This window comes from Sus scrofa, chromosome 11 (genome assembly GCF_000003025.6).
Source record: "Sus scrofa isolate TJ Tabasco breed Duroc chromosome 11, Sscrofa11.1, whole genome shotgun sequence".
NCBI lineage: Eukaryota > Metazoa > Chordata > Mammalia > Artiodactyla > Suidae > Sus > Sus scrofa.
Window position 1 is genome coordinate 3993023 of NC_010453.5, and position 17158 is coordinate 4010180.

General features: G+C 48.5%; 1 protein-coding gene across 1 annotated transcript in view; it reads right to left on the reverse strand.

Annotated features, from left to right (window-relative positions):
• The window catches only part of LOC100625134 (phospholipid-transporting ATPase IB), a 161506-nt gene extending 153940 nt beyond the window's left edge, over positions 1–7566 (reverse strand). Inside the window, exons 1-2 of the mRNA XM_021065491.1 lie at positions 7522–7566; positions 6925–7113 (exon numbers count right to left, since the gene is read on the reverse strand). The gene's annotated coding sequence lies outside the window, so the exon portion shown is untranslated. The remainder of the gene's footprint in view (positions 1–6924; positions 7114–7521) is intronic.

Here is a 17158-nt window from a genome sequence, read left to right on the forward strand (position 1 = left end):
AAGAAAGAACCCAAAGGAAATGGTATCATGAAAAACACGGACTTCCCGTTGTGGCTCAGCGATAACAAACCCGACTAGTATCCACGAGGATGCGGGTTCCACCCCTGGCCTCATTCAGTGGGTTCAGGATCCGGTGTTGCTGTGAGCTGTGGGGTAGCCCGGCACCATGGCTCCAGTTCGGCCCCAAGCCTGGGAATCTCTATACGCCGCAGGTGCAAAAAAAAAGAAACAAATAAAAACAATAAAAAAATGAATTTCGTGTATCAAGTACACTGTCAAGAGAGTGACAAGACAACATGCAGAAGGGAGAAAATATCTGCACGTCAAATGGCTGGTAAGAGATGAGTTTCCAGAGCACATAAAGAATCCCTAAACTCAACAACAACAACGCCATTCAAAACAAGGGAAGGACTGGGACAGACACTTCTCCAAAGAACACATACAAATGGCCAGTGAGCACATGACGAGACCCTCAGCATCATCAGTCACAGGAGAACCACAATGAAATGACACGTCACACTCACGAGGGTGGCGATTGTTCTCCTAAGAAAAGGAAAACCACAAGTGTGGGTAAGGAGGTAGAGAAACCGGAAATTGGTAGTGTATTGCGGACAGGAATGAAAAAACGGTACAACCTCTGGGCGAAACAGCACGGCAGCGCCTCAACAAGTTGTACACAGTAATTACCGTGTGATCCAAAATTCCACTTCCAGATACATATCCAAAAGAATCAAGAGCAGGGACTCAGAGTTCCCGTCGTGGCGCAGTGGTTAACGAATCCGACTAGGAACCACGAGGTTGCGGGTTCGATCCCTGCCCTTGCTCAGTGGGTTAACGATCCAGCATTGCCGTGAGCTGTGGTATAAGTTGCAGACGCGGCTTGGATCCTGTGTTGCTGTGGCCCTGGCATAGGCTGGTGGCTACAGCTCCGATTCGACCCCTAGCCTGGGAACCTCCATATGCCGCAGGAGCGGCCCAAGAAATGCCAAAAAGACAAAAAAAAAAGGAGCAGGGACTCAATCAGAAACTTGGGCATCAGTGGTTCACAGTGGCAGCATCCACTATAGCCACACACAATGGGATATTACTCAGCTTTAAAAAGGAAATGAAATTCTGATACATGCTACGTGGATGAAACTTAAAAACAGTATGCTACATGCAATAAACCAGACACAAAAGGACAAATACGATATGATTCCACTTATGTGATAGGGTCACTCTTTTTAACATTTCCACAATATTTCATTGAGACCGTCAAATTCAATGAGACCAAAAAACAGAAACAACCTGCGGATGGGGAAGGTGAAAAAAGAAAGTTATTGTTTCATGGGTACAGAGTTTCTCTTTGCGATGACAAAAAACTTTCTTGAAGTGCGTAGTGGTGACAGATGCAACACTTTGTGAGCATACTTAATGCCACTACATTGCGTACTTTAAAAATGGTTGAGGAGTTCCCACTGTGGCGCAGTGAGTTAAGAATCCAACTGCAGTGGCTCGAGTCACTGCAGAGGCACAGGTTCCATCCCTGGCCCTGTGCAGTGGGTTAAATGAGCTGGTGCTGCCACAGCTGCAGCTTAGATTCAGACCATGGCTTGGGAACTTCCATATGCCACAAGCGTGACCACTTCAAAAAAAAAAGTTAAAACGGTACATTTTATATGGATCTTTTACCATAATATAAAACATACAATAGATACTGTAAAAGTATTACAATGTATAACAATGACTAGGGACAGAAGAAACCAAGAAAAAATGAGCATACGCTCATACACAGCCCTGGTGAGTAGCATTTACAAGTCTTTAGGGAATAAATAGACCGTTCTGCACATTATGCTGGAATAACTGGTCAGTGATATGAAAAAATATTGTTCATCTTACCTTACACTACTCACAAAAATATATTCCAGATTGGCTAAAAGTCTAAATATGAAAAACAAAATTTTATTTAAAATAAAATATTAGAGAAAACTGCCACCTTTCCTGAGAGCAAGCCAACGTCTCCTATGCAACTAAATAGGAATATACACAGATCCCAGCCATTCTACTCTAGGACACAGTTACCCAAGAACCCACAGGGCAGGTTCCTAAGAAGCTGCGAACAGGTGTGTGAAAGGAGGAGCAGCTGGGAACAATCTAAGCATCCAAGGCGAGGAGAAGAGACAAGCTATGGCAGTGACCCCAGCAGAATCACCCACGTGATTCAGAGGCCGTTCCACAAAGGGACACAACAGGTCTTGAAAAAAAATTTTATGAAAACTAGAAGCTCAATGAGATTTATACCACATAACACTGATATGAAATTTTAGCACTTATATAAAATAAACATAATGGAGTTGCTGTTGTGGCTCAGTGGTTAACGAACCTGACTAGGAACCATGAGGATGCAGGTTTGATCCCTGGCCTCGCTCAGTGGGTTAAGGATCCAGCGTTGCTGTGACCTGTGGTGTAGGTCACAGATGCGGCTCAGATCTGGTGTTGCTGTGGCTGTGGTGCAGGCTGGAGGCTACAGCTCCCATTCAACCCCTAGCCTGGGAACCTCCATATGCCACAGGTGCAGCCCTAAATAGACAAAAGACAAATAAATAAACATTATTACACAGTTTTTCAAGACAATATATTCCAAATCTAGAAGACAGCTTGGAATTACAAACTTTGCAGTAGGGAATGAGGAGAACAGAATTGCAGGCAGGAGATGAAGAAAAACTATTGAGGGAAAATGAAAAAGAACTTAAGCGCAATCTGGACAAATGATGGTGTGTCATTAATAGGGTCTGATCCATCACTGACTCAATTCTCAGCATCTGAGATCCTTAAAAAATATAACAATTAATTCACATGAGCAGAAAGCCTGTTAAGACTTGCTGAGATTGGAGTTTCCGTTATGGCACAGTGGTTAACGAATCGGACTAGGAACCATGAGGTTGTGGGTTCAGTTCCTGGCCTTGCTCAGTGGGTTAAGGATCTGGCATTGCTGTGAGCTGTGGCTCAGGGACACTGTGTCAGGTTCTTAACCCTCTGATGTAGGCCGGCGGCTACAGCTCCGATTCGACCCCTAGCCTGGGAACCTCCATATGCCATGGGAGCGGCCCTAGAAAAGGCAAAAAAAGACATGCTGAGATTACTTACACATTTCTGTAAACGGGACAGCTATTCGTTGGACATAGTATAGTAAGTGCCCCACAGGATTGATGAGTTAGCCGACCTTAAACAGACCATTCTCTTGGGATTTAAAGTAGAATTTTAAAAATACTATACAGTGGAGTTCCCACTGTGGCACAGCGGGTTCAGAATCCAACTGCAGCAGAGGCATGGGTTCAATTCCTGGCCCAGTGCAGTGTTTTAAAGGACCCAGCATTGCCACAGCTACAGCTTGGATTCAATCACTGGCCAGGGAACTTCCATATGCCACGGGTGAGGCCTTAAAAATTAAAAAAAGTAAAAAAAAAACTATATAGTATGAAATGACACTTCAAGACAAAGCTGAAAAAAAATTTCTGAGTTGAACTAATATCCGTGTTTGGTTTTTCTTTTTCTTTTTAGGGCCACATCTGTGGCATATAGAAGTTCCCAAGCTAGGGGTTGAATCCAAGCTGCATCTGTGACCTATGCCACAGCTTGTGACAATGCTGGATCCTTAGCCCACTGAGCAAGGCCAGGGGTCGAACCTGTGTCCTCAGGGACACTGTGTCAGGTTCTTAACCCGCTGAGCCACAACAGGAAATCCCTCCACTGTGTTTTTCTAAATTAGCTTGTTCTGGTATAGAGCAAAATAATTTAAAATTCCTTTCTGGGCAAAGAAGAACAAGGAAATGAATTCTAATGTTTAAATTAAATATGTGTGAATCTGGAATTTTATAGGATACAAAAAGCTTAAATACATATGGAAAAATTTACAAAACATAACTGTCACATCATCTTACATAAGATTGTTCTTTGTATTATATATACGACATTTTGTATATATTTATGTTATATATTATGTCATCTCCTCTGCTCTGTTTGGGAGGCTCCAGAACTACCCTATTTCCTAAGGAAGGAATAGAGAGAGAGAGACCAGAGCAGATGACAAGGGGACCTGTGAGTTCTCATCCGATCAGTTCGTATTTACTGAGCACCTATAACATGGGCGCTCTGTTTCAGACGCTGTCACAGAGTGACACACGCAGCTTCGGTGGATCCTCCACTCTCGGGCGGCAGGAAATCTTCCAGGCCACTTCGGAGCCCCTCAGTGAGCAGCTCCACACCACTCACCAGCGGGCCGTCCGGACTTCGCCAGTCTTGCCTTCTTTTCCATCCCAGCTCCGTGACCTTCCCTGAGTTCCAAAGGGCAGCTTCAAAGAGTTGCTCATCAGGGAAGGGAGGGGATGCAGAGACCAGGGAGGAGCCGCCAAGAGACAAGAGTGCAGCCTCGGGGCGGGTCCTGGTCCCTCCTCAAGAAAAATACGTAACAATATCTTTGAGTTCTTCCGCTGAACCAGAACCCCCAACAAATGAAAGACGTTAACTACCTGATGAAGCATTCTTCACTCCAGAAAGGAGGCGGAGCACCAGACCCAGTCCCGGGGCCACGAAACACCCGCTGTGAGGACCGCAAGCGTGCATCTACCCTGATCCTCATCTGCGGCTCTATCTTCCGCCCCCAAACTCTAAGACCACCTCCTGTGCTCTCCCAAAGGAGGGCACAGCCTATAAGGCCTCAGCTCGTTGTGGCCTGCCCTGCCTGGCAAAGCAATAAAAGCTATCTTTTTCTCCTTTACCCAAAACTCTGTGTTTCTATTCAGCACCGATGGGGGAGGCTGAGTTTTGGCAACACCATCCCTTGAGTTTTGGCAGATAATGAAAGGTAGGCAGAGGAGTGGGAAAGCTTGATAGGAGAAAAAAGGTAAGGCTCCAGGCGCGCCCTGACGGAAGGCTGTTGGCATTGGGCTCCCTAGAATCCGGGCTTCCCACTGATAGGGATGGAGGAGGAGAGTTACACGGGTCGTTGTAGGAGTCCCAGGAGGAGACCACAGACAGAGCGGGAAACCTAGGGAACTTCGGGAGACCACAGTAGGTTAATAACCACTCACGAAAGCCATCAGAACATGCATGGAACGAAGCAGCATGCTTAACGATAAAACCATAGAGAAACGCACGAGACACGGCTCAGGTCACTAAGCGAGAGAAAGAAAAAAAACGAAGCCCGCATTCAAGTTCAGGAAGATAATGGTCCTTAGGACCAAAGACGGGAAAGTAAGAGAAAGACGACGTTCCAAAGTCGGAAGTCTCTCATTACAGGGAAAGCTGAGAGGTTCCAACATATTGTCGCACACCTGTCACCACCCTGCTGCCGATGTGCACAAGCACCTCGGGTGACCTCACAGGGTCAAATATCCTCTCGCCGGATGTGAAGGGGCTAGGGATGAAAGCCTGGCGTTGGCCTGAAGAACGAGAAAGAAAGCAGTCTTTCCCCGTCCCCACTCTCCTTGGATTATAAAAACGTAGCCACCTGACCCTCAGGACAGAGCTCCCTTGCCTGCCTGCTTGCATCTCTCACAAGCATCCTCTCTGAGTAAACCTATTTCTTGTCTATTGCTCTGCCTCTCGATGAATTCCTCCTGTGCTGAGACACAAAGAACCTGAACTTCAGTGAGTCCGGGCACCAGGGGAGTGGTGCTAATTAAAAAACCATGGGGAGTTCCCGTCGTGGCGCAGTGGTTAACGAATCCGACTAGGAACCATGAGGTTGCGGGTTCAGTCCCTGCCCTTGCTCAGTGGGTTAACGATCCGGCGTTGCCGTGAGCTGTGGTGTAGGTTGCAGACATGGCTCGGATCCCGTGTTGCTGTGGCTCTGGCGTAGGCCGGGGGCTGCAGCTCCGATTTGACCCCTAGCCTGGGAACCTCCATATGCCGCGGGAGCGGCCCAAGAAATAGCAACAACAACAACAAAAAAAAGACAAAAGACCAAAAAGAAAAAAAAAAAAAAACAACCGTGGGTTCCAGTCCCAATCTGGGTTCTGGCTGGCTTCGAGTCAGAGGTGTTTTTTTGGGTTCACTGTGTGATCGGTTAGGGGTACACTTGGTTTTCTTTGGCCCTAAGGTGGTAGCAGAGACAAAAATTAGGGAAGGTGTTGGTTCTGAATCAAGTCCTGGCTGTTTGGGGGCAGCTGTTACAGAGGTTAGGGTGTGGCCCCTGGACTGTTAGCAGGTGACATCGGTGGTTTAGTAGTTGGATCTGCAATACTCTGAAAAAAATCCACATCAGGAGCTCTGATAAGATTTGTAGCTTAAAACAAATTCCAATACTTGGAAACTTTAAAATGCACTCCTTAGAAACTTGGAGTTCCTGCTGTGGGTTAAAAATCCAGCTGCAGCAGCTCAGGTCACTGCGGAGGCATGGGCTCAACCCCCAGCCCAGTGCAGTGGGTTAAAGAATCTGGTGTGGCCACAGCTGTGGCACAGGTCACAGCTGCAGCTCAGATTCAATCCCTGGCCCGGGAACTTCCATGTGTTTTAGGTGCAGCCATAAAAAATAATAATAATAGAATGCACTCCTAAGTAACTTGAATTAAATGAGAAATTATAGGCGTTCCCGTCATGGCTCAGTAATTAACGAATCCGACTAGGAACCATGAGGTTGTGGGTTCGGTCCCTGGCCTCGCTCAGTGGGTTAAGGATCTGGGGTTGCCATGAGCTGTTGTGTAGCTCGCAGATGAGGCTCAGATCCCGCATTGCTGTGGCTGTGGTGTAGGCCAGCGGCTACAGCTCCGATTGGACCCCTACCCTAGGAACCTCCATGTGCCACAGGTGTGGCCCTAGAGAAGACAAAAAAAAAAGAGAGAGAGAGAGAGATTATAAAATATCTAGAATAATCATCAGTCACTGAAACTCTGGTATCCAAAGCTGTTGGGTGAATAAAGAAAATGTCAGGGCATGAACACTCACCACAATCAGTAGGAAGAAGAGAAATCTTCAGAGAGCGCGGGACTTGGGCTGGTTTTCCAAACGAGAGCGCTCTCGAGCCCGAGTCCTCAGGAATCCTCCGCGTTCATTTGCCGGGGCCACTCGGAGTAGGACATCCAACAGTGAGCCGAGGGAGAACACAATGGAGAGTCCCTATCGGTGCTGGGTGCTCTGAAACCAAAGCCATGATGGTATCAGTAAAAACTCTCTAACGTCTAATGCCCAACAGGTACAATTTTCCACTCTCTCCATCTCACAGTCCCTGCTGTGGCGCACGGGGTTAAGAATCCAACTGCAGCTGCTTGGGTCGCTGTGGAGGTGTGGGTTGGATCCCCAGCCTGGCGCAGTGGGTTAAAGGATCTGGCATTGCCACAGCTGTGGCTCAGATTCGAGCTCTGGCCCAGGAACTTCCACATGCCATGGGTGTGGAAGTGAAATGAAATGAAATAAGAGTATGTACTTGGAAATAAGGCATCGTGTGTCCAAAACCCAGTTCAGCCACTTCTTTTGCAGCTTTGGATAAGTTTTCTTAATTTTTCTGAACCTTGGTTTCATCTATATAATGTGGATAACACTTACTGCTATGGGTTGTTATAAGAATTAAATAAGGAGTTCCCGTCATGGCGCAGGGGAAACGAATCCGACTGGGAACCATGAGGCTGCAAGTTCGATCCCTGGCCTTGCTCAGTGGATTAAGGATCCAGTGTTGCCATGAACTGTGGTGTAGGTCCCAGATGCCGCTCAGATCCCACACTGCTGTGGCTGTGGCAAAGGGTGGCAGCTACAGCTCCAATTCGACTCCGTATGCCATGGGTGCAGCCCTCTAGAAACAAAACAGAACAAAAAGAATTAAATAAGAATATATATGTAGAGCAACTACAGTTTCTGATAAATGTCTTTACTAAATAACACTATTACTATTACTATTATTATTATCATCTCAGGCCATTTCCACTTTCCAGAAGGGTTAAGTAAATTGCCCAGAGGAGACAGAATTGGAGCCGTGGCCTCCTGAACAAATCCTGACTTCGTGGGTATGTGTAGAGGTTATGATTTACAAACCCAGGACAACATAAACACACCCACACCGTTAACCATACATAGTCAAGAGTTTCTTTTCCTCTGGCTTGGTCTCCTTACATCTGCACACAGACTGTGAAGTTACCCAGCTTTCCCGGTGTGTGGCGAGCCGAGGCGAGCATTTCTCTTTAACACAAATACTCTGAGGCCAGTATGGCCACTGATAGGCTGATGGTGACCTCATGGCTTTGACACGGACATTATCTGACTTATATTTCTACCCCTGGCAACTCAAACCAAAGAGAAACACCTGGATGGTTGGGCTGGAGCCACAGGACTCAGCGTCACCAAGTCAGTTTCTACACCACAAAGTCAAGAGTTCCAAGAAAGGAAAGAGCATCAAAGGGACAAAAACTGGTATCACTGAATTCCTTGTTGCATAGATTCAGAGATCTGTTAGTTTCCTGAATTAACGATGCGTTTCCTGTGGCTGCAGTAGCAAATTATCACAACCTCAGTGGCTTAAAACAAGAAATGTATTCTCTCACAGTTCTGAAGGTCGAAATCCAAAAATCCATTTCGACGGACCAAAATCAAGGGGTCGCCAGGCCAGGGCTCCCTCGGGAGGCTCTAAGGAAGACTGTCCCTTGCCTCTTCCAGCTTCCGATGGCAGCCAGCTTTCCTTGGCGTGTGGCTCTGCCCCTCCAGCCTGTGCCTCCGTCTTCACACGGCCTCCTCCTCTTGCTCCCTCTCGTTCTCCCCTGTATCGAGTCACCTCTGCCTCTCTCTTATTTAAGGACACTTGTGACTGTATTTAAGGCACACCCAGCTGATCCAGGATAACCTCCCCATCTCAAGATCCTTAACCACATCTGCAAAGACTTTTTCCAAGTAAGGTAGCATTCGAGGTTCCAGGCATTAGGGTGCGGATATCTCGGGGGGGGCTGCACTTTTCAGGCTATCAGAGTGGACCCACACTTCCTAAAGCATAACTCTGTACTCCCTCAAAAGGTCTTGGTTCTCATGTGTAAAAACAGGTCCCTGTAAAGCACAACTGGGCATTCTTTACCACGATGTAACCAGAAATGCCTGAAAACCCAACCAAGAGCCCTAAAAAGAGTCTAATATTTGCTCCCACGGTTCTTCATGTGAAAATGCCACCTGCCTGGTGCGTTGTCTGCTGTCCAACCATTTACTATTTCCCTGAGGAGTCTTCTCACATGCACCCCAGTAATTACCCCTCATTTCCTCTAGCACAGAAATTACCCAAAGAAATACATTAGAGGAAAGCAGAAGCAATGCTTTTGAAATGGGCAGCTTCAAAGAACAGAGCAAGTCTCATAAATGACTGACCTCTGGGTGAGAGGAGCACCTGGATGAGCTGCCCCCCCCCCAGCTTCCTCGGGGAGCTGCTATCTGGGTTCCTCAGATCCACCGACAGCTGTAGCGACAATTTCCTCCAACGACGGGTGACCCAGTGGATCACAAAGCTTGGGTCTTGTGAGTTCTGCAGCTGCCTTGTGTTGCTCACGTATGTTTTGACTGTGGATATCATTTCACACCTAAGAAATGCAGTTCACACCTTGGCTCAGCGGGCAACGAACCCAACTAGCATCCACCGACTCGGGTTTGATCCCCAGCCTCACTCCGGTTAAGGATCTGGCCATTGCCATGAGCTGAGGTTTAGGTAGAAGACACAGCTTGAATCTCCCATTGCTGTGGCTGTGGTGCAGGCGGGCAGCTGCAGCTGGGATTTGACCCCTCGCCTGGGAATTTCCATATGCAGAGAGTGCGGCCCTAAAGAGCCAAAAAAAAAAAAGAAAAGAAAAGAAAAGAAAGGAAAAGAAATTCCTACAACTGGATTGTGCCATAGATCTGGCTGAGAAACATGCACAGGAATCTCATGAGCCCCTGCAGTTTTAAGATCCACATAGGACTGACGGATCATAGACTCCATCTTATTTACTTCCTAATTTAACAGAAGGGCCAAAAAAGAAAAGAAAAAGAGCCTGGAAAAACATCTAAAATCGCGCTCCTTGGTCGCCGCTGTTGTAGCGCCTTCAAGCGCGGAGTCTGGAGGCCACGTGCTTCGCTTTGAACTCAGCCAGCACCGGGCTCACTGGCCCGTGACCTTGGGGGACAGAGTCATTCTTACAAGCTTTAAAGAAAGGGCTCTGCGAGGTTAAGGTATTACAACAGGCGCGTGGCACTTTCGGATGTCAGGCACTCCGATTTTTTTTTTTTTTTGTAATTCTTGACTATTCATTCAATAAATACTTGGACTAGATCCATCAGGCCCAGAGCCGACAGCGAGGGCCGAGAAGAAGCGCCGTCTCCGCAGGAAGCCAGGCCGCCCGCAGCCTCATCCCCGGGGACCGGGCGGCGCACGCTCGGCGCCTCTCCGACCGGAGGCGGCACGGGTCGCGGCTGCCGGCCGCTCGCCGTGGCCGCGCCTTTTCCACGTCCCCGCCTTCGCCGCGAGCCGCTGCCACGTGGCTCCGGGACGGGCCCTCGGGGCAGGAGCACAGACGAGGAGGCCGAGGCCCGAGGCGCGCCCCCGAGCTCGCCTGCGGCTCAGCGCCTGGGCGGGGCGGCTGCCCCCGCGCGCCCCGCACGCTCCCCCGCGGGTGCGCGGCCGCTGCGGCCGCACACGCCCCCAGCCCCGCCGGGTGCCTCGCGCCCGGGCAGCGCCTCAGGGGGCGACGCCGACGGAGGGCAGCGACGCACCAGCTCCGCCAGCCGCGCGGGTCAGCCCGACTCTGCGCCTGCGCAGCCGGCGCCGGGGGGGGGGGGGGGGCGGGGCCGGGGAGTTTGGTCCTCGAAGGCAGCGCCCTCTGCCGGCGCTCGGGGGTGCCGCCTGGACGCCGGGATCCAGGTACCCAGACAAGGGCACCCCACGACCAGGTCACGGCACTGCCGCTCAGCACCTACTGCGGGACAGGCCCTTCATCTAGGCCAGGCCACCACCCCTGGAGGGTGTAGGTCGCAGACGCGGCTCGGATCCCGCGTGGCTGTGCCGCTGGCGTAGGCCAGGGGCTACAGCTCCAATTGGACCCCTAGCCTGGGAACCTCCATATGCCGCGGGAGCGGCCCTAGAAAAAGCAAAAAGACAGAAAAAAAAAAAAAATTCACGTTTGACTTTATCTTACATGTTTCACTCCTGTTTCTTAGAAAAGGTGCAGCTTATTTTGCTGGAAATTCATACATAGATCTATAATATATTTGTAAGACTATAGTATGATTAATCTCCCCCACTTCCCTCTAATAAAGGCATTTGAAAATGTGTTCAAACACTGAACTATTTAAGTCAAAAAGACATGCCTTTTTATAGAAATCTGTTATGCTTTTACTCTAGAAGTCCTTAAGCCCCAAAATATATAAGCTGTTATATATAAATATATAAGTATAATGTAAAATATAAATATGTTGTAAATTTATAGTATAAATATAAAAAATATAAATATCAGTAGGGAATACCCCACCATGAAAACTACCATCATAATATAGAGAGTTCCCTGGTGGCCTAATGGTTAAAGACTCAGCATTTTCACTGTAATGGCTCAGGTTTGATCCCTGGCTCAGGAAATTCTGCATGCTGCTGGCACAGCCAAAAAATAATAGTAATAATAATAATCTATGGTACTATAATTTGGTTGTCTTCGAAGGGGACATTTTTGTAAACTTGAAACATGAGAACAGATTATTTTTCTGTTTATTGAGTACTGATCATAGTTTAACAAAGATGGATGCTTAGTTTTGAGACATTCATACGTAAGGATGTTCCAATGTTTCCTGGTCCATTATGACTGCATAGTACCAGTACCTTTGCCTTTTAAAGATGTGCTGGCTTAAAGAAACAAATTCATGGACATTGAGAACAGACTTGTGATGGCCAAGGTGGGGAGGGGAGTGGATGGGACTGGGAGTTTGGGGATAGTAGATGCAAACCATTGCATTTGGAGTGGAAAAGCAATGAGAGCCTGCTGTATAGCCCAGGGAACTCTATCTGACCACTGCGATGGAGCATGATGGAGGATAATGTGAAAAAAAGAATGTATATATATGTGTGACTGGGTCACTTTGTTGTACAGTAGAAATTGATGGAACATGGTAAATCAAGTATAATAAATTAAAAAGATGTGCTGGCTTAGAAAAAAATGCCTTGCTGTATATTTTCCTTGAAAATACAAGGTCACAAAATGTTAAACCTGTGAAAAAGCCTGACAGGTCCAGGCCATCCAAAGCAAGTGTCTTCAGCTGCCCTCTACCAGGAGCGGGCAGCCATTTTTCTCACAAATTTCCTGCATAATGGGCTCCAAAACACAGTGCAGGAAAAAAAATTTAGAACTTTTATTTATAGCTATTATTTTTATCTTAGCTTTTAAAAGCTTCTAATTGGTGGTATGTGCTTTATTTTTTTGTTTGTTTTGTTTTGTCTTTTTGCTTTTTCTAGGGCCACTCCCATGGCATATGGAGAGTCCCAGGCTAGGGGTCTAATCAGAGCTGTAGCCACCGGCCTATGCCACAGCCACAGCAATGCAGGATCCGAGCCACATCTGCGACCTACACCACAGCTCACAGCAACGCCAGATCCTTAACCCACTGAGCAAGGCCAGGGATCAAACCCGCAACCTCATGGTTCCTAGTTGGATTCATTAACCACTGAGCCACGACGGGAACTCTGGTGGTGTGTGCTTTATAATAATATATAAATATATGTGCGCATGCACTACACTTTTATAATTTATAAATAAATATATATTGGAGCACAAGAAAAAGTAACGTGCCATGGAGAAAGTTTAGAGGCTGCAACTAAGATGGTCTCCTCTAGAACAACCTGCAAATCTTGCACCTTCCCAGAACCAAAGATCTGTCATCATATATGGAAATTTCTCTCCTACATAGGGAATATCCACTATGTCCCAGCCCCTGCTAGGTTCTGAAAATACAGTAGTAGGCAAAGGAGATATGGTCCTGCTTTCATGAAATTTACAGTCTATGAAACCTAGACATCGAACAAAGAAACACAACATGCAGTTTTTAAAATTATACATTAGGTTAAGTGCCAAGGAAAACAAAGTGCTGAGATGAGTGAAAGTTCTTCGGAGGAAGTGCCATTCGATCTGAAATCTAAAGGTTGAGAAGGCAGAGAGTAAGTAAGAGGAGGAAACTTTCTGCCATGGGAATCTACGCAAAAGTCTCAAATGACCTGGGAGCTGTCTCCCTGAAGAACCTTACCCTGTGCATGAGCCAGGAGCCTACCCGGAGGGAATGAGGAGGGGAGGGAGGGAGGCTGGGTGGCCGGGGCCCTGGGGACAGGTTAGGTCAGGCAGCGGCGGGAGACGATGTACCCGAAAATGCAGTGGGGGAGCCAGCCACCGGGGGTTTTTTGCTTTCGTTTTTTCTTTCTTTCTTTTTTCATCAGTATGTGTGGCATAAGGCAATTCCCACGCTAGGGGTCGAACAGGAGCTGCAGCTGCCGGTCTACACCATAGCCCCAGCAACGCCTTAACCAACTTAGCCAGGACAGGGATTGAACCCTATCCTCATGGATACTAGTGGGGTTCATCACCACTGAGCCCCAAGGAGAACTCCCAGTCACAGGTTCTGATCAGGAGTAAAAATTCAGGTTCATTTATGGACACTTCCATCTCTATTTTTCATGCCCTAGGTTGCCTAAAGCGTGTCCTAGAGCCAGGACATCACACATTGCAGATCAAAATTTCAAAGGAGCAGTTCCCGCCATGGCTCAATGGTTAACGAATCAGACTAGGAACCTTGACGTGGTGGGTTCGATCCCTGACCTTGCTCAGTGAGTTAAGGATCCGGCGTTGCTCGGACCTGTGGTGTACATCGCAGACTCGGCTTGGATCTGGCGTTACTGTGGCTGTAGCTGTGGCTGGCAGCAACAGCTCCGATTCGACCCCGAGCCTGGGAACCTCCATATGCTGAGGGTGTGGCCCTAAAAGGCAAAAAAACAAAAAAAAAAAAAAAAAGATTTCAAAACAGAGTGCGGAAAAAAAACAAGCAATCAAGACATTTCTGGAAATCTGACAGATGCGGCTCGCTGGGTCCGAAGAGACCGGAGGCGCGCAGCTTTGAGCCGTCCAAGCCCCAGCTGGCGAGCAGGGCGGCGCTGCGGGGCGCGGCGGGAGACCCGGCTCTGCGCGCCGCCGCCTAGACCCGCCTATCAGGGCGCGCGCGTCCCCGCAGAGACTCGCGCATGCGCGCGCCCGAGGTGCGGACACGGACGGGGCCGGGCTTGAGGTTGGGCCTCCTGGGCCGCCGTCGCCGCTTGGCCGTCGCACCTGTAGCGGCGCCGCGCTCCCGGACGTGGGCGGTGCGCCAGGTGCGCCGATTGCGCGTCCTCGGTTGCTAGAGCGCAGGCGCCGGGAGGACTTGGGAGCGCGCGGGTGGGGACCCCCCGCTCGCCCCCGGGCTCGCGACCCTCGTGCACAGCTTTCCCGAGGGCCTCATCTTGTCCGAGGATCGTGGCCGCGAGCCGTGGGCGTGGTGACCGCAAGTCCCGCTGCCGCGGCCGCTTCTGGCCTGGCTGCGACGTGAGGGTCCAGCCTTCGGAATGAGAACCTGGTGGGAGATGCGTACGAAGGGGAAAGAGCTGGAAAACTCAGCCCGCTCAAGAAGCGTTGGACATTTGGTGGTGGGGCGAAGCTGATCGCCTTGAGGATTGAACTGTAGTTCTCAGGGTGTCTGGGCTGCAAGAAATATCGTGCCTTTTAATTTTCTGGATCTCAGTTAACTTCTAACTTCTCTGAGCCACATGGCAACCCACCCTTCCCTGGCCCCATCTGATGGACTAGTTTGAAAAGTTATCCCCGTTCTTCTTGGGGTCCCTTTCCCAGGGATCAGGCCAGAATCTGGAAGCAGTGCCTTTGCGGGTACATTTATGGTTAAGTTTCTTACCCAAGGTGGCACTGCCACAAGTGGCCCTCAAGATTCAAACCCAGACCTCTTAGATTCCAGAATCAGTGCTGTCAAGCAAGATGCTAGATCCCTCCCTGAAATGTTTCGCTTTAGCCCTGTTTGAAGCCAGCTTGGACCACAGTGCCCTGAAGTATAAGCACACTGGACCAGGCATCAAAAATAGAGCTAGAAGTCAGCAGGTGACCTAAAACAAGACTTGTTTCCTCTGGAAGAAATGGGGTTGATGGGTCAACATACTGTAGAGTGTAACTGGTCGTTTGCAGGCCACCATCCCATGGCGGTGATGCAACAGCTCCAAGGTGAAGTGACCTCATCATTGCTGATGGGGAAACCAGATTCTACACCAGTTAAATGGTTGGTGGGTGAGGACAGAGGAGAGATGCTGGTGGTGCAAGGGAGACAATTACAGCGTTAGCCACCCCCCCACCCCCGACACCCCTCATCCTCCCTTTAAACAGATGTAAACAAGAACTTGTGCCACACAGAAGGGGAGGCTGACTCTTGGAATCTATAGTCCAAATGCTACTGATCACTTACGGAGAGAGCCTTTATGTCACATATGGCTGAGCACCTACTCCTGGAATTACCAGCAACCCCACTGAATGTACCTTTTACTTTCCAAAACAAATGTAGCCCCTCAAAAGAGCAGGACCTTCCAGCCTCTGCTTAAGACATGCCTGCTGACTTGACACCACGCCTGCGGAGGACACAGACCAGGGGAACTTTTAAGTGAAATCTGTAGAGATTTTTCTCCCCCTTCATGGCGGTCTTAGTTGGGCAAGTCGGAACAGATTCCCGAAGAGGATGTTGGCTCTGTGAGAATTGACTTGTAGACTCAGAGGACTGCACTCCCCTGACGTAAGAGGGAGTTTTCTTAAATTTAAGTTATATTCAAAAGGGTTCCTATTGTAACAGACCCTTGGATGGAAATATGCAATCTTGTTCCATCAAAATCAAATGACAGGCTCACTGGGCTTAATATCAATGGCTACATTGTTTATGTGTCTGTACATTCATGAGAAATTTCACCTCTCATGCCAAATAGGAAATGGAGGCTTCAAATTGCTTCAATTTGGACATTTTCACCTAATACCCCAAAGCTTTCAAAAGAGAAATTGTTTCCTTTTAAAGGCAATTTGCCCCCATCTTACAGAAACCCTGCCTCTTCACCTCTCCCCTCTCATAGACTCCAGAGAGTAGGAATTCATTTAGCTCATCCCCGGAACTGGGATGATGGAACTAGACGGAGTTCTAGACAGGTCGCAGTCCTCCCTTCCCATCTTTAGGCTCCGTGGAGAGGAGGATTTCACAATCTACTTAATAAGCCACCTCCATGTTTAATAACCCTCCCTTTTGGAATTATTTCCTGGTTCTAATCCAATCCCTCCTCCTGCAGTTTAGCATTATGGTATCTCAGATCTGGAAAATAAAGGTCCTTGTCTTTAGTTTTCTAACAGACTTGAAGGATTAGAACGCAGGAAGTTAGTATCTTGGAGCTCTGTTCATTAGAATTCCAACAGAAGTCAAAAACTGAACACAAGTCGAAAAAAATCAGAGCAGGGCTGGTTCATTTCTGGAGGCTTTTTCTGGGCGCATCTTTTCTTGCCTTTCCTACCTTTCAGAGGCTAACTGTATTGCGTGATGTGTGTCGCCTTTCTCCTTCAAAGCCAGCAGTGCTGCATCTCTCTGACCGTTCTTCCCATCGTCCTCTGACTCTGACCTCAGCAGGGAAGGGGTCTCTGATTTTAGGGACACATGTGATTAGATGGAGCGTCCTCACCTTCCCCACCAGTGATCCAGGATTATCTCCCTGTTTGAAGGTCTTTACCTTAAGCACGTCTCCAAGTCCCTTTTGCCTTGTAGCACGCACAGCTTCTAGGGATTAGGACATGGATATGGGTGGGGTGGGGGGCATCCTTCTGCTTGCTCCTTTCCGTAAGGAGTCCCCTGACAGACGCTGCCCTAATTCTGAGTGCGTCCACGGATGAGGAGAGGTCACTGCTTTATGAGGCTGCCAGGGGTCATGTTCAACACTAATTAACGCTAACTAGGGGTAATGACCAACTCTAAACGTCAGAAAACTTAGGTGTTCAGTCCCAGTAGTTAGGTCTTTGTCTTAAGAAGCACAGGAGATGGAGTTCCTTTGCGGCGCAGCAGGTTAAGGACCTGGGGTTGTCACTGCTTCGGCCCGGGTTGCTGCTGTGGTTCAGGTTCCACCTCTGGCCCGGGAACTTGCACATGCCACCAGTGT